The following is a 26,233-nucleotide window of genomic DNA, read 5'->3' as shown; positions in this document are numbered from 1 at the left end:
AAGAGGTGGGGTCTAGGGGAGGTCTTGGGTCACTGGGGGTGCCCTTGAGGGGAATGGGCCTGCCCCTCCTCCCTTGTCTTTGTCTCCTGGCCACCATGAGATGAGTACCTCCTCTGCCACATGCCATTGCCCTGATGTTGTTTTGCCACAGGCCCAAAGAACCCCTGCACTGAACTCTCAGAAGCCACAAACCAAAGCATGGCTTTTCCTCCTTTGAGCTGAGTACCACATGTATTTGTCACAGTGGTGGGACCCTAACAGTGTAACTCTGGGGGCACTCTGTTGCACGGTGTAGCACACTGTTGTGTAATTATTTCCCTGAAACAACCTGAAATATGCACAAGTGGTTTTTAATTTTGCAAAAGTAAAATGGTTTCTATTAACCTCTAATTTAATCCTCCTGAGACTTCATCTCTGTGGCTCAGGTGTTTGAAAACAATCTGTAGAATCTGTGAGAGTCCCCTCACCCCCGACCTTGGTGATCTTTTCTCTTACTTTTAGCGGTGTACCACAGTGGTACGCGACGGCGGGACTCATTAGGTATCTGCGTGTGCGCGCAGTGTGACAATGTGACTTGGCCAACTTTGTTACTTCCCCGTGTCCCTCTTCCCCTCCTGTTCCTCCCTCTGGTACTGGTAATGTGCTCTCTTTTCTTCCTAATCAGTCTAAGTAGAGTTTGTACGTGCTGTTGACCTTCTCCGAAAACCAGGCTTGGGTTCACGGCTCTCACTGTGTTATTGTTTCTGATTTCAGTGGATCCCACTCTGGTTTTTCTTATTTCTTCTCTTCTGCTCACTTTGGATTTCATTTTTTTCCTCCTTAAGGTGAAAGTTGAAGTTAACAGATTAACCTTTCTAGTTTTCTTTAAACACTAAAAGACCTGACATTATTAAGACGTACTTCACTCTTCAGTTACAGTCAGGAGGTTTTTAGTGTATTCAGAGATATGTGTGTTGCCAAAAGCTTGGTCCTTTTCCCCAATGCCAATGCGATAACCAGGACATGGTTTTGAAAAAAAGGGAAAGGGTTTATTGCTTTGTTAGCAAAGGAGACCTTGGAGATCTTTGCAGGGGACTATAAAGGGGGACTCCTGTCCCAAAGGCTGTGATTCTGCCCATCATGGGGAACAGGGGTTTTTTAAAGAGGTTATTTAGAGAAAATGAGATTAAGGAGGAGAGATCAGGAAGGAGAAGATCAGGGAAAAGAAGCTCAGGGAGGAGGAGGCTATCAGGAAGAACTAGTCTGGGAAAAAATTTTTAAAAACACCAGTTTCAAAGCCACAAGGGATATAGTCAAAGCATCAGTTGAACCCCTGTTACAGGTGCAGCCATCACTAAGATTGATTTTAAACATTTCCATCACCTTAAAAAGAAAGCACACTTAGCCGTGCCCAGTGGTGCCCACCTTACAACCTCACAGTTGTAAGGTCAGGCACCGGTGACCAAAAGCAGGCAGATTAAAAGCTGCTGAACAAGGCTTATTGAGATTTGCTCCCAGACAAGACCCTCCAGTCTAACAAGCGGGTCCTGGGGAGTCGCACTCAGACTCAGCCGGATTGGAATTTCATTGGGCTTAGGGCAGGAAGGGAGGGCTTGGGATAGGAAAGGGAGGTTTTTAGAGTCCCTTGTCCTCCTAGGGTTAGTTGGGGGATCTTGCTGAGATCCCTGTCCCCCAGGATTGGTCAGGAGACCCCGCTGATGGACAGGTGGTTATGAAGTGCCTGATTGGTTGTTCCTTTGCGCATGTTGTTGTTGCCGGTGCTTTGTTCCCTTAGCCACCTCAAACTGCCCTAACAACAGTGACCTGGGAGGTGGAGGCAAGAGGGTGGCAAGTTCAAGGGCAACTTAGGGAGACTCTGCCTCAAAATAGAAAATAAAAAGTCCTGGGATGTGGGTCAGAGGTTGAGTGCCCCTAGGTTCAATCCCTGGTACAAAAAAAAAAAAAAGAAAAAAAACAGGAAAGAAACCGTACTCAGTAGTTGTTATCCTTCCCACCGCCACAGGCCCTGGCTCTGGGAGTGCACCTCCTGTCTATAGATTCTGCGTCTCGGGACCTTTCGTGTGACTGATCTTGAGAAACTAATGTGACTCCATTTTTGAGAAATCTACCTCTACCTCAGAGCAAAGCCTGTCCAAGGAAGGGGGCGTGACCCTTGTCCTTGGAAAATCTCACAGAGAACTCCTAAGCACATACCCATCCTGCTGAATTGTTTATATACAAAAAATAAAAACAAAAATAAAAAAATAACAGGAGAGGTCTGTGGCACCAGGTGTCCCTGACTCAGTCAGGCTAGGTGAGGACCCATAGCAACCCCCTAGCAACCTCCAATCAGCATGAGACAGGGAAAATACCTGAGATGTCAGATGACCCCCCAATAGTTTATGGTGGTTGATAACATGTTGGGAAACCATGTAGTTTAGCACCCCTCGTGGCCTAAACCAATCAGTTCAAAGGAATCCCCCTCTTGTACTGACCAATCACCCCTACCCAAATTGTTCCCACCAGTGAATGTGCTAATCAATGTTAAGAGTTGTTGTTTGATTTTCCCACAGTGTGAAATGATTTGCTGTGTGCTGTTGTGACACATAGAGAATCTCCAAAAACCTATAAAATCCAACAAAGGACCAGGACTCACTACCTGGGACCGCTGCGTCGGGAACGGTTGTGAGTCCAGGCTTGAGCTTGCAAGAAAGACTCTTGTGTGCTTGCATCAGATTCGGCTCCTGGAGGTCTACTGGGGTCCCATGAATCTGGCATTACAATCTCATACTGTCTGACTCTGTTTGCCAGGCGCAGCATGTTAAAGGTCTGTCTGTCCTGGGTCACGCATGCACCAGCTCTCCATTTTTTTCAGATGGCCAAAGGATATTCACTGGGAAGCCGGAGCAGCTGTGGACAGTCCACACGTTGTTTATCTGTCCCCACTTGATGCACATGTGGCTCGTGTCCAGATGTGGCCCATGCTGCCCTGAACGTCCATGTGGATGTGTTCGTGTCCATATGCTCATCCCTCTTGCCTCCACCTCCCAGGTCACTGTTAGGGCAGTTTGAGGTGGCTAAGGGAACAAAGCACCAGGTCCCTCAGAGACTCCCCTGGAGGTGGCCAGACCTTTCCAGAGCCGCGGTGGCGTTGGCAGTCCCAGCCGCCTCGCGTGACCGTTGGCATCTCCATGGCCTCCCAGCACTTGCTGAGGTCTGGCAGCTGCACTCCAGCCATGCTGGTGGGTGGAGGTGGTATCTCATGTGGTCACGATCGGCAGTCCCTGATGGCACACAACACCCAGGATCCCACCCTTGCTGTCTGGCCATTTGGGAAAACATCTGTTTAGATCCTTGCTTGTTTTTACACGGGTTGTCCTTTCGTTATTGCTCTCTGAGTTCTTGTCTTCTTGATGCAAACCCTTTATCAGATGGTGCCTTGAACGTGCCCCCATTCTCTGGGTTCTTTCCACCTTGTGTCAGGTGCACCTATGGTTTGAATTTGATGAAGTCAGGAGTTTCCATTCTTGTCTCTTATGCTTTTGGTGTCAAGGCCAAGTGCAAGGCTGTGAAGAGGGACCCCTTGTCTTCCGAGAGCTCTGTGGCTCTAGCTCCCCCAGGGAGCTCTTTGACCCTTTGGGAGGAGGGGAGGAAGGCAGGGGCTTGTCTCTGCTGGAGGACTCTAGCGTTGCCCCGGACAGGAGTCCAAAGTACTGGGCCAGTGTGGGGGGAGCAAGGGGACCAGTGAGGCAGGCCCTAAGTTCCAACAACCTGGAGAGGCGACAGGCTTCAAGCGGCAGCTGACCAGGGGCCCTGGTTGCTCCCCCAGGGCCTGCGGAGGGTGGAGAGAAAGGCTCGGCCTCCCAGGGCCTCAGGGTGTAGAAGCGGCACAGTGAGGCTGGGCAGGGAGGGGTTCTCTGTGCCCCAGCCCAGGGGCAGAATCTGAGCTCCCCAGCCCACCACTTCAGCTAGAGGAAGGACTGCGGGGTGGGCCAGGAAGGGGCCCCAGCCAGGGAGACTGAGATGAAGAGGCCCCGCCTGCTGCCCGGGATGGGGAAGGTGGTACCCCTGCCCGAGCTTCCCTCCCTCCCTGTCCCTGGCTAGTGTGGGCCGCGTCCTGCCGTCCTTGGCCCTGTGGGTTTCCCACAGGCTGGGAAAACTGCCCGGCTGCCCAGAGGTCATGTGGGGCCCCTGCTGCCGCTGCCATAGCCTCTGCTGGGCCCGGGCCTGCCTCAGGTCCTCTGCCACCCTTGATTCCCTGCACCTGTGGGGCCGGTGTGTCAGGTGTCTTGAGGCAAGGGGTTTGTATCATGGTGATGATCATGGGGCGCTGGGGCTGGGGCGGGAGCCAGCACACCCCGTGCAGCCCCGAGCCACTCTGAGCCATCCCTGACTCTAGAGGGTCAGCCAAGACAGGAGGTTTGAATTCCTCTGGCTGGGAAGGCATCTTGTGGCAGACATGCCCACCTGGAGAACTCTGGTGGCCTCTGGGGTGTATCTTGGGAAACTGAGGAACAGCCCCAGTCAGGCCCCTTGGTTTTCCAGGGCCCTCTGTCCTGGGCTCAGGGGTGTCTGGAGTGAACACTGTGGTGCCTGAACCGGAACTCGCCCGCTGGGCTCCATGTCTGGCTGGGCCTGTGCCAGCTGAGGGCAGCAGAGCAGCAGCAGGCAGTGCCGGGGACCCCCTTCCCACTGCCCCTTTCAGGTGCTGCACTGGAAGTTCAGGGCTGTGCAGGGGCCTTGGGCAGGACCCTGGCTGTGCGCTGAGGACTCTATGCTGGAGAAGACGGGACTTTCCCCTCGTGCACAACCTCCCAGCACCCTGGCTCCATTCCCCGTGTCGCACCTCCACAGTGAGCCCGCAGCCTGCTCTTCTACCTGCCTCTGCTGGGCAGGTGGGGGCGAGGGCCATCCTGAGCCTCAGCAGCACCCTGTGCCAGATCCACGTGGGCACTGGCTGCCCCTGCTCTGGCCCCCTTGCTCAAGGGGCGTCCTTTCTTTCTTTTACTTTCTTTTTTCGGTGGTGGTGGGGATTGAACTCAGGGTCTGTGCATGCAAGACAAGCGCTCTACCGACTGAGCTCTGTCCCCTTTCTTTTCAGTCCTGCTCTGGTTCCTAAGCCTTAGGGAAGACCCCTGCCCCTCCATGTTAGGGCTTTGTGCTGGCTTTTGCTGGACCCTGGAGACAAATGGGCACCCTGTGATGGAGCCCAAGGGGGAGGTGGGTGTAGCACCTTGGAGGTCCCAGGACCAGAGTGGCTTCCTGGAGCTGCCTCCCCCCATTCCTTTCCCAGCTAAATTCCCTGTGACTGAAGCTGCAGTTTTCTGGTTTGGGGTCCGTGTGGGAGTGTGCACAGGTGTGCAGGGTTACATGTGGTGTGAGGGTGTTCGCATGTGTGTGCCATGTGGGGGTCTCTCTGGAGCCAGGCACATGCCCTGCTAGCCAGGTGGGAGGCTGGCAGCTCCTGGGTCCTCCTGCTTGGGGCAACAGTGCCCTGGAGCCTAGGGCCGTGCCTGCAGCCTGAGGGCCAGGTGGGCTTGGTCCCAGTCTGCGTCTCGTAGTGAGGCAACCTGGCCAGGTTGGAAGCTTGGCTGAGCCCATTTTCGCCCGGTAAGCGGGGAGGCAGTCAGGGGAGGTCAAGTTGGGGGGGGGCAGCACAGTACCTGTCCTGTTGGTGTGAGACCGGGAGCATCCTCTTCTCCTGGTTCCAGGGTGTGGCCCAGCTTGTGGAACAGTGGCTGTTGTTGGCCTTGGGCTCCACCTCCTCACCTGCAGCTCTGGCTGCCTCCCCGCCACCTCCCAGCCTCCACCGTGCTGCTGGCCCTGTCCTTTCCCTTAGAGCCAGCGTGGCCCCTGCAGGTACCTGGCTCCGGTGGACTGAGCCATCCTCACCCAGGGTCATCCTATTTATCTACAGCTGTATGGATCCACCATGGTAAGGCAAGGACTTTCCTGGGTTTTATTTTCTTTCTTTTTTTCCTCTCTAGAACCTCATTTTTGAGTTTTGCTGCTCTAAACCTTGACCTTTGACCCGTGCTTTGTGGGGTAGCAGGGAGACAGTGTGCTATGGGGGGTGTCCTTTAGGGGAAGCACACTGGCAGCCCTTGGCTGGCTGACTTTGAGGAGGGGCTGGTGTTGGCCTCCTCTCTGCTTGGTGTCGGTAGCACCAGGTGTCACCAGCCTGGCTTCTCCTTCCACTCACCCCTGCTTTCTGTCCCTGGGCGCTGCGTGGCCCCGATGGCTGCTCTTTCTCCTGGCTGTTCCAGAAGCCCCCTGTCTGGCCTCTCTGCCTCCCTCCGACCTGTCCATCCTTCCAGAGAGAGCTTTGCTCGCAGATGGCACGGATGCCTGGGGAAGCAGAGACATAACGTCCACCCTGCTTGCAGCCTTTGCCTGGGGCGGAGCAGAGGCCTGGCAGGTACTTGTGTTTTGGGGCTTGGGCCTGCTTCCCCACCTCTGTGGGCTGCACTTGGAATCTGGCTCAGCTAGTGGTCTGATGCCCTCCCTCACTGGAGTGTCAGCTAGTGAGGTGGGGGACTTGGCCACAGTCGTGTCCCCGGAGCCTGGCAGGTGTGGGTGCTGATCACCTGGTGTGTGTGTGGGGGGGTGAGTGAATGACCCAGGCCCTCCCTGTGCGCTTCCTGCACCCTCCAGGTTCAGCCCGCCATGCTGCTTCCATCCCCCGCTGGTGGCTTCTCCTCATGGATGGGAACCCCAGGCTGGCAGGACCGAGGCTTTACTGGAGCACAGAGAACCCACCTGTGCCTTGGGGAGCAGAGCCCCGGATGGTTGCCACCCACAGGCACCCACCTGGCCCCAGGGAGCAGAGCCTGAGGTGGGTTGTGACCTCCTGGACTTGATAAGCTGACCTCTGCCGCTTGGACAGGGTGTGAGGGACTCTGGGCAGCTGTCTGGAGGGCACCTTCTCCCCCCAGTCCTTGGAGCCTGGGCAGGCCAGCTCGCCCTGGGCGCAGGCCTCTCCAGATCCCTTCTCTGCTTTCCTTAACTTGGGGCGGGGAGTGGCTGGGAACTCTGGTCGCTGGACAGGAAAGTTTGAGGGAAGAACTGGACCCTGCAGATGTCAGAACAGCTCAGCCTCAAGGACCCAGGCTGAGGTGGGAGTCAGACACCCCCCAGGCCAGGAATCCCCTAGGCAGTGGGTGTGGCGACTGTGGCAGAAATAACAAAACACCTGACCGTCCCACAGAGAGAAGCAGCTAACGCTCCCTGCAGCCCGGTGAGGGTCGCTCTGGGCTGGACGTTATGGTCTGTGCTTCTCGAGGAGCCCAGAAGACGGTTCATGAGGCTGTCTGAATGGAGGGCCATCCAGGGGCAGGTGTGCTGGGCCCAGCTGTGCCCACACTGCAGGGAGTAGCTGCTGGGGAGTGTGGGCAGGGCCTGGGGGCCCAGAGGAGGAGAATTTTGATGGGGGTGTTTGGGTGGCTTCCCTAGAGGTGGCTCTAGGTCTGGGCTGGAGCAGCCTTTTCAATGGAGAGAAAAGAGCCAAAGCTGGCAGGTGCACCCCATGGGGAGGGCACAGCTGGGGATCTGCCCCTCTGTTCTGAGGCTGCAGAGAAACTGCCACCTGCCCGTCCCTCCAGGTGCCCCAGGGCCAACCCTGTTTAGCCCACCCCTGACCACCTGCCTGGCCCAGGTGATGCTCCAGTGGCCATGGCGAGGGTGGGTTGTGTGTGTATTGAGCACAGTGTTTATTAATGTCAAATCTGGGCTTGAAGAAAGGCCCTGAGGTCCCCACGAGGGGGAACTCTGGGGAGGAAGGGCCTGGCGTGTACCAAGATCCCCAGGAGTGACCATGACATTTGGGGAACTTAATGAGATAAGAAGAAATAAAGGCAGAAAAACGGTTGGGTGGGTGCAGGATGTCGAGGGGCTGGCCCTGCCGGCCTGGGTGCCGTGGGCTGCCTGGTAACTGCACTTACTACGGTGTCCCCGAGGAACCTCCCCTGAGCTCCTTCCACGCAAGCACATTTTCCCAACAGGCCCCAGCTGTGATTCTGGTCACAGGGAGGGGAACTCTGTGTGGAGGAGGGTGGGCTGTGGCTGGAGATTGGGATGGCTCTGCACACACCTCTTTGTATTGTGTGATCTGAAGTTGGGCATGGGCTGCTTTTATGCCTTGAAAAAATTCAAAAGATACTGCACATCAAAAGGAAAACAAATCACGGAACCAAGGTACAAACCACAGGAAACGGAGGAAATGTGGAGAGTGGCGGGTGGCATGGTGCTGAGCTGGGCGCACTGGCTTCCCTGAGTTACGCAGGCCACCCTGGGTGAAGGGGTAACGGTGCTTCTCAACCTGTGGGGAGAAAGAAATGAGCCCGGTGGACAGTGGGTGAGGAGCCCAGGTGAGTTCTCACTCTCAGGAGAGCAGGTCAGAGCAGGGTCGGGGAGCCCCTGGAGCCTGCCCCCTCCTCCGGACATCCTGCCCTTCCTCTGCACACACGGAGACCCTCCCTGGTTTTCTCCCTGTCCCCTGTTTTGCATGGTGCACTTCAGACTCAGCCCCTTCACCTGCAGGGTGCTCTGGAGATGTCTGAGGCAGGGCAACAGCCCTGGGGTTAAAGTTTGCCAAACCCAAGAGTGTTTTTTTTTTTTTTTTTTTTTTTTTTTTTCCCCTCCTACCAGCGCTAGGGATCAAACCCAGGGCTTTGTGCACACCAGGCAAGCACTCCACCATCGAGCTACATCTGCAACGCTTTTGAAAATTTTATTTTGTGACAGGGTCTTGCTAAGTTGCTGCAGCTGGCCTTGAACTTGGCAATCCTCCTGCCTGCTGGCCTGTCTTCAATGGGAGACCTGGCAAACCCGAGCCCTCCTGCACTTCTCCTTCTGGCCTTAACCTGTGACTGTGAGAGTGAACAGATCCCAGGGGGTCTTAGAAGTTTAATCCATCTCTCTCCTTCCTCCACCCGCACTTCTCTCTCAAGCTATAAAACATTTTTTAACAAAAAGCACCTTGAGAATTTCCAGGGTCTGTACTGATCTGCCAAGAAAACTGCAGACTGAATAGCAAAGCAGTTGGCAATGATCCTTTGGCTCAATCGAGGGAGGGTCTGGGCAAAGATTCACCCTCGGCCTCCGCCTCCTCCCAACACTGAGCCTGGACCCAGGTGGTCTGAAGAGGGGCTGCAGGTTCTTCTCAGAGGGGCGCTGTGTCCAGAGCCGGGCCGGCGTGTTCCCAAGGTAGATGAGAAATCGACGGTTGCTCATTTGGGGAGAGAAAATGCACATCTGCCATCTTTACCAGACCCCCTGCCAACATGTGTGCTGTCCCTAAGTTCTGAGCAGGGCCAGGCCCTGCTGCTGACAGCCCTAGGAAATGACAGGGAGCCTAGGCCCAAGGATGCCAGAGAGGGCGGGTGGGCCACACGCCCTTGGCCAGCTCACTGTGCAGATGGAGCCCTGGCCACAGGCCCTGTTCCCTGCTGCGAGAGGCCGGGCCCCCTCCTCCTCCCTCTCACAGCACAGAGGAGGCGGCTGAGAGCTTGAGCTCAGGACGGAGATGGCCCCTGGGGCCAACTGCAGCCTGCCACTTCCTGGTGTGTGTCCTCTCCCTGAGCCCGAGGTCCTCGTCTCCCACTGGGATCACGATACCTGCTCAGCTCAGTGATGCCGCCATGTGCGTGACTCCTGCCTCTAACCTGGGGCTTGAGGCAAAAGCTGATTTCTGCTCCGGCTCCAGGGGCAGTGAGGGTCCTGCCTCTTGTCTCACTCGTGCCCATCTGAGGTTGGTCCCCAGTGGCAGACCCAGGGACAAAGCTTTGTATGCAAGCGAAGGAGATGGGTTTTCAGAAAGGCCCAAAGCTCGTCCAGAATCAAAATCTCTCCAACTGGTCTGGCATTTAGGGAGAAAGCAGGAAAGAGCTGAGCAGAGAGGAAATAACAGATCCCCGGAGCTCTGCTGAGCAGAGGTCACCCTAAAGGCAACAGGAGGCAGTGGGGGCTCAGCAGGTGATTGCCAATGTCTGCCCTGCCTCTTAGAGGCTGCCTCTGGCTCCCACATGGAAGGTGTGTTGGGGGAGAGAGGCAAGGCAGGGAGGCAGGCTAAAGAGGGGAGACCACACCAGGGAAAGCCAGAAGGGGCGGGGAGACGAGGAGGGGAAGAAGGGCCAACCAACGGTGATTCCCCAGAGCCAGCCGCAGCTGGTGCTCAGTCCCAACAGGGCCTGGGAGATGGCGTAGAACCCACCCTGGAGCTGCCTCACCGTGGGCAAGAGAGCTGCCCACTGCCTGGGGTTGGCCCCCAGCACTTCAGCCCTCCCTGCACAGGGCGCGGCAGAGAGGACTCTGAGTCGCTGTGCAGTACTGCGGCTGGGACCCAGGCGTTGCCTAGCGAGGCCAGCGCTCCACCACCGCCTCCCGCCCCTACCACATCTTCAGCTGAGGCCTGCTCAGTCTTTGTGTCTGCAGACAGCCACTGACTTGGTCTGATGCTGTCCTGAAAGCTTCCATAAGCGTCTGTGATGCAGAGCTCCAGGAGAGTCATAGTGCAGGCCAATAGACCGGCCTTCTGGAAATTTCAGGAGCACGTCAGGGCCCTCGGTTGTTCCTGGCCCTGTGGTCTTTTATGCTGAAGCTAGAGACTTGAAATACACTTCAGAGAAACTGTCCCGGGGGCTGAGGTGGGGGAGCCCTGGCATTTGCTCTGCAGCCTGCAGAAACCTCAGCAGAACCCCAGCAGCCTCGCCAGGCACACTCACTCGGCAAACAGGAACCCCGTCAGCCCGAGACACACCCAGAAAGGTGAGTGTTGTTCTGTGGCAGTGAGTCAGAGGTTGTAGCCCAGACCTCAGAGATCTAAAATCCCGCGTCCAGTGCTCTCCCAGTTCGGGGAGCCCTGTCGTCAAGCTGGTCTCCTTTTCGGTGAAGTCCTGGCTCCTGGGGACCTTGCTTTGGGGTCTCTCCACACGGTTGGCACCCTCTTCCCACCAGTTGCATTATTGCCCTCTCAAGCCTCCAATGTGTGGCAGGGACCACGAGCACACAGGTGTTCTCCAGCGACCTTCCGAAGAACAAGGGACAGAGGCTCCTGAGATCCTGGTCTGTGACCCAGGATGTCTACTGAAAGAAAGTCACGATGAATGACATGGTCACGTTTTGAGTACGATTGGGAGGATGATCAAAGGGGTGGCACTGGAACAGTTCCCCAGGAGGCACCCCAGCCGGAGCCCCCGCCCCCGTCAGCACTGGTGAAGTCTCTGGCTGGGGTTGTGTGCAGCCTGGCCCAGGGCTGAATGAGCCACACCCTGGCCTTGTGCTGTGGTCTGAGGAAAGCACGGCTCCAGAGGTGGCATATGGCAGGTGTGAAAGGAGCACTGAGAGGTGAGACTGCCAGGCGAGACAGCCAGGCGCGGGGAGCCAGGGCTCAGCAGGGAGGCGCAGCTGTGGCTGCCTCTGAACTCCCTGAACTGGGGCAAGGCCCTGGGTTCCTTCTAATTCCGTACTTTTGGGTTGGACAATGACATTATCTCATGGGTCCCCTGTCATCTCTAAAATGAGCCCATGTGCCCCTCCTGGAGTCATTTTGAACACTGAATGAGAAAGCGCCTGAATAAGATACTTGAGTAACACCTGTGCAGCTTTGCTTTAGGAGCCGACCTTCTCAGGTGAATAAATGTTCCCATTTAACCGTCTGAAAAAACCACAAAACTAAAACACGTGCAGTTGGTGAACTGGGGAGGCTCCTGCACCTCCTGGACGGCTGTTTCCGGAAGGTGGGGCGCTCAGACCTGGACGCTGCTCCTGGCTGCTTGGGTGCCACTGGCTCTTTTCTTGGCAGCATAGAAGCCAGGGCGCCCGGGTCTCCTCCTGTTAGGGCGCCAGAGTCCCCAGGCGCCCATCCCAGGCCAGGACCAGGCCCCCAGGGCCAGGCTTCCCGCTGCCTCCCGGCTCTGGCCTCACAGCCAGGGGCATTTTGCTGAGCGGCTCAGTCCCTGCAAGTGTTTCCAAAGGCCAAGTGCTCCTCTCGCCATTCCCGAGCAGTTTCCATGGCACATGAGCCCTGCGTTTGGGACTCCCAGTTTGGTTTGCTGAAGTCACTTAGTGTGATCCCATTGGTACATTTCAAGCCAAGGCTTCTAGGTGACTTTTTAAAATGTGGTAAAATGCATGATCTAAAAATGTCCAACTTAACCGTCTCAAAGTGTCCGGTGGTGTTAAGGACATTCACATTGCAATGACGCTGTCACCGCCGATCGTCTCCAGAACCCTTTCATCTTGTGAGACTGAGACTGGGTCCCCATTAAACACCAGCTCCTGCTGCTCCAGCCCTGACCCCGAGCTCCTTGCTGTCTCTGTGGTCTGCCTCTTCCAGGGGCCTCCGAAGTGGGATCACACACCCCTGGGCATGAGTCCCTGAGGGCACCACATCCCCAAGGTTCATCCCTGCTGCGGAGTGTCAGAGCCCCTCCACTTACGTTTCTTCACTCTGTCACCCTCCGGGGACTCTGAGCTCACTTCCATCCTGAAGCTGCTGTGAACAGAGACATGCAGACATGTCCGTGTGTCCTCAGGCCCCACTTTCTATTCTCTCGAGTATGCACCCATCAGGGGGACAAGGTGACAAGAGCGGGTCTGTCCATGTTCAGCACAGGGAGCTTGTTTTCAAATATTTTTGATCCTTGGTTGTTTGAATCCACCAATGTGGACCCCGGGACCTGAAGAACCCCCTGGGTACACCTCCCACTGCGCTGGCTGGTCTGAGGGGATGTGCTCTGAGGTCCACGGGGATGCAGGGGCCCTTGGCAGCGCAGTGCATGCAGACCTGTGGTAAAGTTTGCGCTGTGAATTCAGCACAGTATAGATGACCCCAGCAGCAGAGAGCTTAGCAACTTCAACGTAGACTTCTTTTTTTTAGGTTGGGAACTCGCCTCTTCAGGAGAGGGAGCATTTCAGGGCTCTTCTTGGCCTCTCTGACTTGGCAGCATCATCTCGCCTGTGTGTTGAGGCCATGACTCAGGAAAACCAGGGCTGCGCAGACACCAGCGCCGCGGTATGCCACGACACGCGGCTGCTCCAGTCAGGGTCACTCCAGGGCACTGGAATGGCACGAAATAATCACATCTTTTCCTTGGGGTTCTTCAGGACGGCTCCTCTGCTCCCACTCCCACCAGGGAGGTGAGCGGGGAGAGGAGCACATTCTGAGATTTACTGAGGGAGCTGTTCCATAGAACAGTCCATCCAAAAAAGGGTGAGGGGTAGTATTACAAGGAGCAAGGAGCAGCCCACTGCAGTGGCTAACGCCCACTCCCTGCTGAGCCGATAGGGATCCACCTGCTTCTGCAAGCAGCAGAAGCCAGTCTCCGCATTTCCATCACTTGACACTAGGGGGCGCTCAACTCCTGTGTGACAGCTCCTGACAGCCACTGTGACAGCAGATCTGATAATCAGGACAGCTCCTGCGTGACTAATGGGTGGGTAGTGCCCATGGTGTGGACACACTGCATGATGGGGTGATTCGTGCCTTGTCGGGGACAGTGTAGAATGGCTCGAGATCTCGTCACGGTACTCACACTGTGCACAACTTCTGAGTTGTTGATTTCTGGAACTACCATTTAATGTTTTTGGGCCAGGGTTGGCTGAGTGTGACTGGCACTGTGGGAAGTGGAGCCGTGGGTAGAGAGACTACTGGGCACGTGTCCTGTAGATTCTGTCCCTCTGAGAACCCTGATTGGAGCAGGCCCCTCCCAGGACTGAGCCAGAATCAGCCGGCCTGTGGTTGGTGGTGGAATCCTGCTTGTTGCTGACATGGTGACTCTGGGGACCAGGGGCCTGGCCTCTCACTCTAGAAATCACCTGGGTCTTCTGTGTTGATTGAGCCCCTGGCTGGGCCACTGTCTCTGCCTCTTACGGGACATCCCTCTGCTGCCCAGCAGGAAGTCCATGTAGGTGCTGGGAAGGTGTTTCCTCCACTCGAGCTGCTGGGCGGTTGTCGGCTGTCCTGCCAGGCCCACTCCAGAGCCGAGACCTATGCTGGGACTTCCCAGGCCTGGCCCTCCCCTGCTCTGTGCCCCTGTCTGATCCCGTGACCCTTCAGCAGTGTGGACTTGGTTTTTCTGATCTCCCCTGGGAATCACGGCCCGGCCATTAATCATACTTGTCTTCCTTCTTCCTCCTGCCGGTAACAGTGCTTATCCCCTTTCCTGCCCAAGATGGAGACTGATTTCCCCCCTGCACTGTGCGCTCATGTAGGGCCTGGGCCCTCGGGGGCTCAGTGGTGCGGGAGCCTCTCTCAATGGTGGCCCTCCCTCGGCGGTCCTCCCTCGGTGGCCCTCCCACAGCCATTGGCCCCTCGCTGTGTAGGAAGCGTGCCCAGCCCCTTTTCCTACCCAACAGAGGCTGACCTTTGTTTGTGTGAAGATGAGAACTGCCAGCCCAGCCCTGCTCCTGGGACCCTCAAACCTTTCCTCCCCGAGGCCACACCCTCTCCCCAACTCCCTCTCCTGGACCCCTCCTCTCCCCAGACCCCATCCAGGGTGGTCCGTGTGATGCTGGAGTCCCCTCCTATGGCTCCCAGGATCCCCTAAGACCAGGGATGGAGGCAGATGGGAGCAAGGATGACCACTGGCCAGGCTGGGAGGGGACACCCCACATCTCTCCACTCTGCTGGGTGGAACCCAGGCCCAAGGCTCCACCCAGCAGCAAGGAGTGGGAGGGGAGAGGGGAAGGTATTGGTGGACCTGATCATCTACCACGGGAGAAGGTCCTCGGCTGCTGGCCATGAGCTCTGTCACAGGCTGCCCTGTTCTACCCTGAATGTAGCGGGGTGCCCCGCCCTGCGGGTGGATCAGGGTGTTCACACTGTGGGCTGGATTGTGTCCTCTCCAAATGCAGGTTGAAGCTCTGAGGCCAGCACCTCAGACTGTGACTGCATTTGGAGATAGGTCTTTACAGGGGCCATTAAGATAAAATGAGGTCATTAGGTGGCTCTCATCCAACTGACTGGTGTCGTTATGTGTGAGTCAGTTTCCATCGCTGGCAAAATACCTGGGGGAAAAATTAAAGGAGGAAAGATTGATTTTGGCTCACGTCTCAGAGATTTCAGCCACGGTCACTTGGTTCCATTGTTTGTGCCTGAGGTGACACTCCCATGGCGGGGAGGGTGTGGGGGGCCAAAGCTGTTCTACCCGGGGCAGCCAGCAAGCAGAGCGAGGAAGGGGCCAGGGACACGCTATAGTCCCCAGGGCCCACCCCCAAGGACCCACTTCTTTAAAGTAGGCCCCACTTCCCACAGTTTCTACCACCTCCCTCTGGTCCATGCAGCCACCAGTGGATTAATCCAGACACACAGGCCAGGGCTGGGTACAGAAGGGCCAGCTGACAGAGGGACAGAAAGGCAGGACACCAGATTGGCTCAGTCCAAGGGGCCTTGGCAGTGTTTTCTCCTGACAAGAAAGAAACCTGCAGAGCATTTGCTTTTGCCAAGCAGGTCCCTGTCTTGAGGCAGCTTCCCGCCTCCGAGCGGCTGGTGGACGGCAACACCAGAGACCCCGAGAGCTGTGTCTTGGCGCCAGGCCTGGAATCTGCCCTGTGCTGTGTTCTGGCCACGTTGATGGCCTTGAGCACCTCCAGGGGAAGCACCCGGAACCTGGTGGCATCACAGAGCAGCTGCTGCAGAGGCACAGGCACTTGGCCCGGCGTGGCCACAGGATTCCCGGGGCCTCCCAGAGGCAGCTTCATCAGGGCTGTCAACAGATGAGGGGTCTTGGTGTAGGCCCAACTGTCCACCATGTCGGCTTAGGAACCGACTTCCTCAACAAGACTCCTAGAGTGCAAGAAGGAAAACCAAGAATCAGTAATGGGATGGTATCCAGCTGAAGAGCTTCTTCACAGCAAAGGAAACAACCGATAACATGAAGAGAGAGCTACAGAATGCCCCTTGCACCACACATAGAGCATTCATCTCCAGGATATGCAAAGAACTCAAGAAACTTAACACCACCAAAATCAAAAACTCAATCAGTAAAAGGTCAAAGGAACTGAACAGGCACCTTGCAGAAGAAGAAATACACATGGTCAATAAATACATGAAAAACGTTCAACATCTCTAGCAATTAGATAATTACAAATCAAGACTACACTGAGATTTCATTCACTGCAACCAGAATGGCAATTATCAAGAATACAAGTAGCAATGCATGTTGACCAGGATGTGGGAGAAAGGTCCACTCATACATTGCTGGTGGGACTGCAAATTGGAATTTCTGAGGAATCTCCATACTGCTTTCCAGAGTGGTTGGAAACATTGTAATGGTCGATCTGAAACCTCAACTTGATTGGATTAAGAGATGCCCAGGGTTGAGAGGATTATGGGTGTATCAGCGAGGGTGTGTCTAGAAATGATTGGCATGTGGGATAGCCAACTGAAATGGAGACCCTCCCTAAGCATGGGCAGCACTGACCAAGAGGGTGATGGCTTGGATGGAATAAAATTTGAAAGAACAAGGAAGCAGCAGATGAATGGATAAAGAAAATGTGGAATATCACTCAGCATAGAGGAGAATGAAATGATGGCATTTGCTGGTGAATGGATGGAAAGGAGACTATCATGCTAAGTGAAATAAGCTGGTTCCCCAATGTTGAGAGCCACAGCCAAAGGGGCCCCAGCAAACTTCCAGCTGCCAGCAAACTTCCAGCTGCTGGCAGATGATTGGCTCATAGCAGCCCCAGCAACATCTAGCTGATTGGCTCCTCCACGGAGCTGCTGATTTGGGGACTTCTTTGGCTCCGCCCACGCGACCCAGCCAATCGGCCTCAAGAGCAGGAGGATTGTGGGAGGTGGAGAGGCTGGTGTGTGGGTGAGAGGCTTGTGGAAGCCGGTGGTGGCAGTTGGGCTCTGAGGGTTTTTTCCTGAGGAGCTGTTTTGTTTGGCGTTTGTGGTTCTAAAAATAAAGTTAGTTTCTTTTGACAAGTGGCTCCTGAATTGTGCCCAGCCAGACTGCGGCACCCCAAACCCAAGGCTGAACGTTCTCTCTGATCAGTGGATCTGACACACAGTAGGGGAGGGGAAGGGAAGAATGGAAGTACTTTGGATTAGACAGAGGGGAATGAAGGGAAGGTATCGGGGTGGGAATGGGAAAGACAACAGAATGAGTCTGACGTAACTTTTCTGTGTTCATGTGTGAACACGGCTGCGGTAACTCCACATCATGTACAGCCACCAGAAAGGGAAGTCATGCTGCACGTGTACGACGTGTCAGAATACGCCCTACTGTTATCACCTCTAAAAAGAACAGATTAAAAACAAACAAACAGTTGAGGGCTTGTCTCATCTCCAGCTGGCAGGGAGAGAGAAACTTGCAGGTGCCCTCACTTGCCCCTGAGCTGTGGCCACATCCCTAGCGTGACCACATCACTGAGCTTGGGCCCTGCCATCGACTGCTGCAGTGGCAGCAGTTGGGGGTGAAGAGCTGGGCTGCTGAGTGTGGCTGTGTCATCTAGGAGGGGACAAGAGGCTGACTGCCTCTCTTGTGGCCCTGCAGTTGCCAGGGCCCTGCAGAGGGTGCTTCTGTCTCCCACGATGGAAAAACAAGTCACTGTGGACTGTCCCCAACACCACAGGGGTGAAGCCTCTGGCCACTCTGGAGGCCAGAAGTCCAGAGTCAAGGGCGGGCAGGGCTGCTTGCTGCTGGCTCCCAGGCCTCTGGTGGCAAGGCTGTCATGGGCCAGCCTGCTGCTCATCCCCCAGCCTCGGCCTCCATCCTCCTGCCCTCCAAGGGTGGCTTGCAGTCCCTCTCCTTCCTTGTAGGCACTGGTCCCATCTCAACCCGGGACGAGCGCATCCTGCTGTCCTCAACTTAGCTACCTGCAAAGACAATTTCCAAATGACGTCACAATCGCAGGACCCAGGACAGGGCTTGGGAAAATCTCTTTGGAGTCACTGTTTATCCCACTACAGAGGGGCTGGACTGAAAGGGGGTCACGAAGGCCCTGTTTATAGAGACCTGGCGGGGGGTGAGGGGACCCACTGGAAGGGAGGGGGGAAGGTGTCTTGTCCAGCTCCCTAGTGCCGTCCAGGGAAGCTGGGTGCTGGACGTGGGTGGCTGGCTAGAGGCTGTGCCCAGAGCGGTGGTGGCTATGGACAGGAGAAGGGCTGGCACCAGCCTGTGGAAGCTGGGCCATCCAGAGAGGAGCACTGTGGGTCCAACCTTGGCATGGGCAGGAGGGAGGGCGAATGGGCCCCACCCCACTTCCTGCCTCCTGTGTCCCTGTGGCTGATCTCGCCTGGAAGCCAGAGGGCAGGGCAGGAGGGGTCCTTGGAAGGCAGCCCCCTGGGCACAGGGTGGGTTAAGGGGCTTGGGAGAGCAAATGCAGTGTCCGTCAGGGAGGCCCCCAGAGGCACCGGGAGAGCCTGGGGGAGAGTGCTGCGGGTGGACATTGAGGCCGCGAGGCTGCCCTGGGGCTGTTGTGAGGGGACCCCTCCGCCCTCCCTCTTTTCCTCCCATAGCCACCTCTGAACTCCAAGGCCACGGAGAGGAGCTGACTTATTGCAAACCTCACTGTCCCTGGACTTGTGGTCCCAACGGACAAGTACCTGGCTAACAGGTCAGATGACTGGGGGTGCAGGGGAAGAGGCATGTGGGTGACAGGCTCCCAGCCCAGCTCTGTGGGGGTTGCCCTGAGTGCTGAAGAGGCCCCAGCCCTGCAGAAGGTAGGGCTGGGGTGTGTTCTGCGCCCAGAGGGAGCCAGACCTCCTGGCTTCATGATGGCCACGTCATGGTGCCCAGGGCGTGTCTGTCTGCATCTCCTTCAGCACTCCCTGGGCCCTCAGTGCTCTGTCCTTTGGGCAGATGACAAGATGATGGGGCTTTCTGGGCTAGGACTGGGGGTCAGGGGAAGAGGCATGGGGTGCAGCTGGAGAGATGGCCAGAGAGGGCCACTGTTGGCACAGGACTCTGGAAGGGAGGGGGAAGGTGTCTTGTCCAGCTCCCTAGTTCAATCCAGGGAAGCTGGGTGCTGGACAGCGAGTGGCTGGGTCAAGTTCATACCTCAGGGTCTAGAAACCGCCCTTCCCACTCCTGCTTCTGGCTTTTCCCAGCAAACCTGAGGGTCTGGAGGGGTTCCTCCCAGAGCTGCTTCTGAGGAGCGGAAGCCTTGTGTTCAGCTACCCCAGCACCAGGTGTCGGCCCTGCGGGGGCCCCCTACACCCACACTTCACTACAAGTTACGGTGGGGTGCTCCTCCCGCTGTGAGGAGCACAGACATCAGAAAGAGCTCCCCGGCCACCCACTGCACCCGGCAGTACCCACCCTTGGTGGCCTGGGGAGTCTTTGCCTTTGAACGTATCCACATGTTGAAGCATAACCGCGTGTCCCCAGACGGGCGCCCGCTCTTCCCACAGGCGGTATAGACAGGGCGTATAGACGGGGTCTCTGCTCTTGGCCGCCTCGTTCTTCAGAGGCCGTGGATCTGCCCATGTCCGGGTGTCCCTCCTCCTGTTTCAGGAGCCTGCTGTTGGGAGACATCTTGCATTTGCATAAACTTTGAACAGAAGCACAGTGTGCGCGTGGGAGTGCTCAGAGGAGGTGCTCGGAAGGCGTGTGGCTGGGGGACCCACAGGCTCGCTGGCCTCTGCCGTGCCAAACGCATGGAGCAGCAGAATTTTGCGGTCATCCCCAAAGCCCTGCTTGCCCCCTTCTTGAACTGTGAGACAAAGATGGCATTTCTGTTTGCGCAGCACTGCCGTGCCTAAGGCCTGTACTGTATGTGGCTTCTGTGGACACTCTGAGCCAGTAGCAGTAACGTGTTGCTCCCAAGCTTGCTCTTCTCCTGTTTTAAAGCTCTGTCCCTTGGGCTCCGTGTTCACCCACTTTGCTACCTCCGATGGCTGCACTGGGCCCCATGGAAGGACAGGAGGTTTTCTCTAGCTCCACCCCTGAGGAACACTGCAGGGGACAGGCCCACATGGTGCCTCTCAGGCCTGTTCAGCTGGGGACAGATGGCCCTGGGCTGGCCCTCATGGCTGCTGCTTAGCACTGGTTCTGCTGGTTTCAGCAGTGAGGGGTCACCTCAGTGTCCTCACACTGGACTGGTGGTGACCTGGGTCCAGCCACATCATGGCTGCTGGACACAGCTTTGCCATTAAGAGGTGCAGAGCCTGGAAGAGCCCTGTGTCTTAGAGAGAGGTGTCAGCAAGGGGCTGGATACCTGGGCCTCCCTGGGACCCCTCACACACAGCCATGCGGACTCGTCCTTGACCTTCTTTCCCCTTCAGGTTGATGTCAGCTGTGCTATGGCCGTTCCCAGCTGTACTTCTGCCTCTGGTTTGACACTCATGCTTGTTCTAGCTGGGCTCGTGGATTTGCTGTGAAGACGGTGAGTTTCCTGAGCCCAAGTGTCCACACTCTGGAAGACAGCTGGGCTTGAGCCACCTGCTGGCTCCCCTCCAGTCGTCCACCAGCCATGGGCAGCACCAGCAGGGACCTGGGAGGCAGGGGGGCAGCAGAGGCTGTGGGTGGGTGTTCCGTGGTGCAGAGCGCACACAGCCTCCAGAGGGTGAGAGCTGAAGGGCGGGATCCCTAGTGATTAGTGACGGGGCTGAAGCCAGGGGAGACTGGGGCCTCCAAGAAGCTCGGGCGGGTACAGCCAAAGGTGCAAGTGGCACAGTCAGCTGCGAGGACAGAAGCCAAGGGCAGGCCTCAGGAGGCATCTGCCACCTGCTTGCAGAGGCCCTTGGCTTTGGACTCTGGCTGTGTGCTCACTGGGCATCCACAGGCTCAGCATCAGGGAGACACAGGAGCCTCCCACACTGTTGCACACAGACAAACCTAACTTGGCCTTGGGCTCGCTGGGGACTGAGTCCTTCCTCTGAGCTTGCCGCGGAGCAAGCGGGTGGCAGGCTGTACCCTACAAGGCAAGGCGACCCTCCCCTGAGGACCCTGGGAAGATGGAGCAAGATGTCCCAGGCTGTTCTGCTTGGAGGCCCTGGAGAACAGGGCAGAGAGCGAGGAAGTATGGGCAGGGTGCAGGGAGGCGCTGCCCGTGGGCTCTGGGAGGGACGTCATGCAGAGGGCAGGGAGCTGAACCCCGGGGGGGGGCACAGGCGGCACCCTAAAGGTATTAAGCCCTAGTGTCTGCAAGCTGAGAACATTACCCATGCTGCCCCTGGCGAGGGCCTCCTGTGCCATCCCTGGCAGCAAGTGGGTGGCCAGAGGGCAAGAGAGGCCCAACTCACTCTCCTCACACCCCTCCCTGGGATGACAATGGCCTTCTTGAGGGCAGAGCCCCCATGGCCTGCTACCTCTCGAAGGTCCCACCTCTGGGCACCGATGCCTTGGGGACAAGGTTCCCAGCACATGCATGGGGACACATTCACATGTAGCTTTGCCTGACACTGTGGAAGGGACTTTAGATGTGACAGTGGACCCCGAGAGGGAGGAACACTGCGGATCGTCCACCTGGGCCCCACATGAGCAGAGGAGCAGAGGGGAGTTTGGCGGTGAAGGTGGGGGCAACGTGGCCACCGAGGGATGAGGGCAGCCTCCAAGGCTGGAGCAGGCAGGGGACGAGTCCTCCCTAGAGCCTCAGGGGCCAGTCCTGCTGAACTCAGCTTTGGTGAGTGGCTTTAGGCCAGTACAAGCTGACACTCAGCCTCGCCAGCCCTGTGGAGGGATCCGTGTGTCCCAGCCAAGCACTGCAGTCCACACCCGATCCTTAGGGTGACAAGAACATGGCAACTCACAGAAGACGCCGGGAAGCCACAGCTGCAAGGGCACAGGGCTGGGATGCTGGGCCGGGGCAGCAGGAGGGGAGGATTGGCTGGGAGAGGAGGCTCACTGAGAGATGGCAGCTGGACGGAGGGCGGAGGGACACTGACCCCCAAGCAGGTGGACTAGGAACGGGGACTGGAGGACATTTGGAGATATCCTCAGGGTTCAGTCAATACCCCTGGTTTCAGAACCAATCAGAAACAAACCACACAAGACACGTGGGAATCCAGAGCTAGTGGAGAAGCACCCACGCCTGACCATCAGCAGTGCCCAGGCTGTGGGACTTTTCAAAACAAACTGTGCCCACGTGTTGGTGCTTAGCTGTGCCTCCTGGTCCCTCCCATCTCTACAAGTTCCCGCTGGCCTCGAGGGGACCTGTGCCCTTCCTGTGCAGGGTCTGTTGGGTGATGACTTGCCTGCCGCCCGACTTACCTGAAGGGTGCGCTGGCGCCTCTGCTGCTGCTCAGCTCTTGCTGGTGATGCCGTGTGGGGTCTGTGCGTGCTGCTGGCCCTGGGGCTGCCCGCTGGGTCTGCTGAGCTTCCAGGTCAGCGGCTGCACTTCCTGCAGCGCCTGCGACGGGCCTCAGGCGGTCCGCAGTTCCCCCGTTTCCCCTGGGCACACTGCTGTCTACGGCAGCAGAACAAATCACAGCAGCTTCACCCACCACCCGCTGGCCAGGCCTGGGTCAGCTGGCCCTCCTGCTCTGCCTCTTGGTGGCACCTTGAATTGTTGGGTGGGAGGTGATGAAGCCAGATTTAAAGTTAGGTAGTCAGTGTAGTTAGATAAATCGGGTCTAATACCGAGTGAAATCTAAAATGGAGGCCATGCTGGGAATGACTCAGAAAAAACACAGGACAATGGAATGTTAATGGAGCCCAGGAAACAGCCCCCAACAGATTTGAAGATAGCCCATCACAAAGAAGTGTTAATAAACAGCCCCCAGCAAACTTAAAGATACCCCATCCCAAAGAAGTGATAATGAAGTCCTTCCTGCCCAGATTACTTCTTTGGCCCACCTGTGTCCCAACCCCTCCCACCTACATTCCATCACCAAAACTATAAGAAGGGGAAACAACCGCACTTCCACGGAGTCCACCTCTTGGGTCCCCTTCTTCCTCCGGGAGAAGTCTTTTCTGCTGTCCTTTAATAAACTTCTGACTTCTACTCTGACCTTGCCTCGGCGTGCTTCTTTGGTGTTATTCTTCAACATCGGGGAAGCAAGGACTCGTCACCGGTCAACAGCGGTATCAGTGACACCACTTTTAGGGCCCTCACAACACTGCCTGAAGCCCCCACTGTTTAGGCACCTGGGTTACCTTGCAGTTAAGGGGGAAGGCTAGCCAGCCACGAGGGGAATTTGAGCCCAGGAAGGAGCCCTGTCCTGCGCAGGCTCCAGGGACCACCTGAAGTTAGCTGGTTGCTGGTCAACGTATCACCAGCATCGCGGCTTGCTCCCCCTGTGCAGGTTAGTGGGGAGGAGGTCATATGTGGGCAATAAAAGAAATCCTAGGAGGTTCAGCTGCCCATCAAGACCTGGGAGGTTCAGCTGTCAATCAAGGTATCAGTGGACCCCCAGGCCCCCCAGGGGAGAAGAGGGGAGACTAACAGCCCAGTGAAAGCCCCTGTGCAGAGGGTCCAGCTCTCCTCAGCTCCACCTTCTGCTCCCCGTGTTCTCTCCTCCCAGAGTCACTCCCCTCTCAATACACCTCTCTTTGTCCCCAACCTTTCAGCTCGTCAGTTCTTGGCTCCGAATGCAGAGAATTTGGACCCAGGACTCCCTGAGGCCCTGTGCACGAGTCAGTAACAGAATGACCTTGGAGTGGCCCATCTTTGAGCAACCTCTTCCTACAGGCTTCTTTTTTTATGTGAGCACAGCACCCTTGCCTTACTGTTTAAGCCATTTTGAGTTGAGGTTTAAGTATTTGGGGTTGAAGGTATCCTAACTCACAAAGAATCTACAGCTCAGAGAGGTTAAGGGACACCCTCTGGGGTGCACAGCTCTCTGTGAGAGCAGCCAACATCTGAACTCCAGTGAACATGGTACACTTAACTGCTAGGCAAAGGGCAATGTCTTAGTCAACTCCAGCTGCTGTAACAAAATGCTACGGACAGGGCAGCTGATTCAACAGACTTGTGCTGTCACATAGTTTCAGAGGCGAGAAGTTCAAGGTCAAAGTCAAGGTTGGCTCCCCTGAGGGCTGTGAGGGATGTCAAAGTCAAGAAGGTTGGTTGGACACTAGCCCATGTAGCCAGGGCAGTGGTGACATTGATAAAGGAGGAGTCTAGGTGGGCTGATCCAGGCCTGGGTGCTTTGACAGGAAGTGGGGGAAGAGGAGGTGGGGGAAGAGGAGGTGGGGGAGGAGGAGGTGGGGGAGGAGGAGGTGGGGGGAGGAGGAGGTGGGGTGGGCAGGGCTCACAGGGGCCAGCAAAGCAAAAAATTACAAAACCAGGAAGTGGGCGATCCACGGGACCCCATCTGGGAGCTAGCAGTGAGCGGCTCCTGGGCGGCCTACTGGGGGTGTGGGCCCTGCCTGCAGGTGCTGTGAAGCCAGCCCGATGCTCTTTACGTTGCCTCGAGCTTTTTAGGCGGATGTTAAGGGGGCTCGGGTCGCCCCAGGGTGGCGGTGGAGCTGTTAGAAGCTGTGCAGTTGGGGCTCCTGGTGGGGGGCTTACAATGGAGCCTGAGTTACCAAGAGCTATCGTCCGGGCTCTGCAGCGCTGCTGGTCCTGGCATCCCCGGGGCTCTGTGGCTCGTAGAACCACCATCGGCCTCTGCCTTCCCCCTCCCAGGCCTCCTCCCTGTCTGCGAGTCTGTCTAAACTCTCCTTCTATGAGGTCACCCGTCATGGGGGATGAGCCCACCCTGCTCCAGGATGACCTCTGAGTCAAGGGCACCTGCAGTGACCTGTTTACAAGTTCAGTTTCTGGGTCCCGGGCTTAGGACTTCAACTGTGGGTCTTGGTGGGACGGAGCTCCACCCCGGATGGAAGTTATTACTGTTGATCTGGCCGTTTTGTCAGCCTGTCCACCCTGCCCTGCCCAGCCTCTGTGAAGACTGGAAGCTGGGGGTGTCCTTGGTGCTGTGCTGAGACCTCTCAGGGGCACGAGGAGAAGAGGTGTGAGCCCCCAGCCCTGGCCTGCATATCCCTCTGCCCCTGGGGAGGCCCAGCCTCCCCCACATCCAGCTTCTCCCCTGGGAAAAGGGAGCCCACAGCGTCACTGCTGTGCTCTCCTGTGGGCTGGCCAGGTTCCACACCATGAGAAGGTGCTTCCTAACCCAGGCCGGGGTGGAGAGACCCCCTCGGTCCTCTTAGTGTCCTGGCTGGGCAAGAGCTGAACCACCTAGGCAGGTTACCGGAGAAGCATGGAGCGGTTCCCGGGTCTTCCGTGGCTGGGGACCTTGTTAGGAAACAGAGACCCAAAGAAGGCGAGAAGTGGCTGCCCCGTCCTGGGCTCTCGGCTGTGGACACACGTGGCAGCTGGTGAGAAGTGGCGGGACCTGAGCCAATGAGGGGATGAGGCCTCTAGGTCTGCAGGAGTCCATCAGGCCCTCAATGTGGGATATGGTGACACTCACGTCACACCCACCTGTTAACGTGGGGGTGGGGTGGAGGGGCGTTGCTGGCTCAGCCAGGGCATCCCTGGGCCCAGCATGGGGACAAGGACTGGCCTGCAGGCTCTGCAGGGGGACAGCCCTGGTCTCACTCTCGATGACGGCTTCCTGGCTGCGCTACTTTTGGAACTGTTTTTGCCACAACTTGGGAAGCCACAGCCTCCACATCAAGACGTGGACAGGCCTGGCTCCTCCTGAGGGCTGCAGGGCAGGGCTGTGGCCCAGGCCCCTCTCTGTGTCTTTTCCATGTCCTTCTGTGCACACTTGTCCTCTTTTCTGCTTGGTACACTGGGCAGGTTAGGTTAGGGCTGCCTTCATAACCCATCTTACCTTGTCACCTCTGGGAAGACCCTGCTTCCATCCACAGTGACGTTCTGAGGTGCGGGTGGTTGGAACTTCAGGGTGTGAATTTGGGGGGACTCAGGTGAGTACACAACACCCTTCACCTCTTTAGCCCAGTTTGTGTCGTGTCAAATGACACTAAGAAGTTTCCACCTCCCATGTCCCCTGCCATGGGGTGCCAAGTGCAGTCCTTGGCCTCCGAGCATTGGAAAGGCTCACCCCAACCCGAGGCTGCCACCCGCTCCAGAGCCATGTGCTGCCCTCCCACCCTGTGGCCCAGAAGCCCACCTCCCAGGGACTCACCAGGCCAGGGTGCTTCCTCCTGCACCACCTGCCTACCTCTGGGCTCCTCCTTGGACCACGCTCCTGCCTGGGGCCCCTGCAGTGGCTGTAGAGTTGCTCTTGCTGCTCTGCCCCCTGAGGCCTGCTGTTGCCCTAGAGGGCACTACCTTCCCTGAGATTCCAGGCAGGTGCCAAGTCCAGTGAGCATCCATGCCCGCTTTCCTTAGGGGGTCTTGGGATGGCTTCCAGGGCCAGCTCCCCGCCTGCTGGAGCCCCACTTGTTTTCTA

The sequence above is a fragment of the Spermophilus citellus genome, assembly GCF_964194105.1.
Source record: "Spermophilus citellus genome assembly, chromosome: 8".
Taxonomy (NCBI): Eukaryota; Metazoa; Chordata; class Mammalia; order Rodentia; family Sciuridae; genus Spermophilus; species Spermophilus citellus.
The sequence above is the reverse complement of the archived record's forward strand: the minus strand, read 5'-3'. Positions refer to the sequence as shown.